Consider the following 2,059-nt stretch of genomic DNA (forward strand, 5'->3'; position numbering starts at 1 on the left):
ATATTCTACAAATATAAATAATTTTCATTTAATAAACTGGACTGATCACATGTAAATTTAATACTCCATCCATCCGCGAATAGGAATCTCGTTTTTCCATTTTAGTCCGTCCGCGAATAAGAGTCCTGGTTCATTTTTACCATAAATGGTAATATGGGCTCACCTTCCACTAACTCATTCCACTCATATTTCATTTAAAACTAATATATATAAATGAGACTCATATTCCACTAACTTTTTTCCACCCACTTTTCTTGGCATTTCTTAAAACTCGTGCCGCCAAGAAATGAGCCTGCTAATGGCGGACGGAAGGAGTAGTTAGCGACTCAATTAGTCCTTTAAACTACCTTGAAACCCAATTCTTTAAGGTTACTGAAAATTTATAACATAATAAAATCTCAGCCCAACCAACATGCTCTCAATTACTGCAGTCCAAAGTGGATTTTATCTAAAATTCATTGGACTAACACGATTAACATCCATCACTTAACAAATGCCACGTTTTATTGCTCACTAAAATTCCGAACATTGTGCACCTGAGGTAAGTTTTCAATAGGATCATATTTTTGACATTCTAGATTTTATGCACTTTTATATGTCTGACATTATTTATCATAAAATCAGCATATATCTTCTCCATTCTATGTTGTAATAATCGTTTGATCAATGTATTAATAAAAATTACCAATAAGAAAAACATAACGTCGATATGTCCGAGTGGTTAAGGAGACAGACTCGAAATCTGTTGGGCTTTGCCTGCGCAGGTTCGAATCCTGCTGTCGACGATTTTTCAAATTATTTTATTAGTTTAAAATTATTTATTATTCCAAGTAAATGTCCTTTCAATTTTATTTGTTTTCGTTGAAATATTCCTAACAAAAAATTTCAAATATTTGCAATTGAATGCAGTTAGTGAAAAGTTTATGATTTTATATTTTTGACAACTATTTTGAAGAACAATTATTACTACATTGTTCATTTGCAATTATCGTACAGAATATTTCTTAATGTGCAAATCTTGTGGTTGATATTTTGTAAGAATGGAAATAAACATTATATTTCCTATTCCATATCATATTGTTTTTGACTTTCAGATATATATGGTGGGCTATGTACTCCATCCGTTTTTTCATAGGCGGAACTTTTCGGCACAGAGTTTTAGAAATGAATGTTGGGTGTGTTAAATAAATAGATAAAAAATTAAGAGAGAAGAAAAGGTAGAGAGAATAAAGTATAAAGTGAATAAAGTAGAGAGAATAAAGTAAGAGAGAGTAAAGTAAGAAAGAGGAAAAAGTTACCATATAACGAAACGACTCAACTATGAAGAAACTTCCAAAAATGGTAAAATGACTCAACTATGAAGAAACGGAGGGAGTACCACCTTTAGTTTTCCAGATAGGGCAATCATTAAAGTTTAATAACATCAATACCAATCTTTAATACTCCTTCCAGCCACGAAAAATAGACACATTGTGATTGACACGATTTAATGTGGAATTCGCTACCTTGAAAGCTTTAACCGACCCAAACCCTCTTCCAATCCACCAGAAAGTGCTCCTTGCATCTGTCCGGAGATTCGTTGCCACTAAAGCTTCATGCCATTGTCCAACTAAGAGAGAAGGAAAATAAGTAAAAGAAAAGTAGTGTTAGTGGATGTCGGGTCCATATTATTAGTAAGAGAGAAAGAAATAAAGTAAGGAAGAAGTTGTTGAAAACTTTCCTTTTTCTAAACGTGCTTTATTTTTCATTGACAACCAATAATGACAAATGTGCTCTATTTTAGCAAACTAGTGTTATCAACTATGCTATGCATGGAACAATAAAATTTCAAATAATAAAGATAGCACATGACCATAAATTTTCAAATAGTGAAGATATATTAACAGTTAAATGATAAAATAAAAAATATAGAGTAAATCATATGAATATATATTTATGGACGAAATATAATATGAGTGTAGTTATAATGTTACATAAAAAAATAACAAAAAAAAGAGATGTATTGACAAAATAAAAAAAGACATACTACAAATAAAGAAAAATGTATTACAAAATAAAA

The 2,059-nt window shown here is 30.8% G+C and overlaps 1 non-coding gene across 1 annotated transcript; it reads left to right on the plus strand.

Moving 5' to 3' along the window:
* Positions 1–703: 703 nt before the first annotated feature.
* Positions 704–785, plus strand: TRNAS-CGA (transfer RNA serine (anticodon CGA)). The gene has a single exon. It is a non-coding gene; the product is annotated as a tRNA-Ser (tRNA).
* The last annotated feature ends 1,274 nt before the right edge of the window (positions 786–2,059 follow it).

Source organism: Salvia hispanica, chromosome 6, assembly GCF_029641045.1.
Source record: "Salvia hispanica isolate PSC_SH4W2 chromosome 6, Shi_PSC_v1, whole genome shotgun sequence".
In the NCBI taxonomy this organism is placed as follows: Eukaryota; Viridiplantae; Streptophyta; class Magnoliopsida; order Lamiales; family Lamiaceae; genus Salvia; species Salvia hispanica.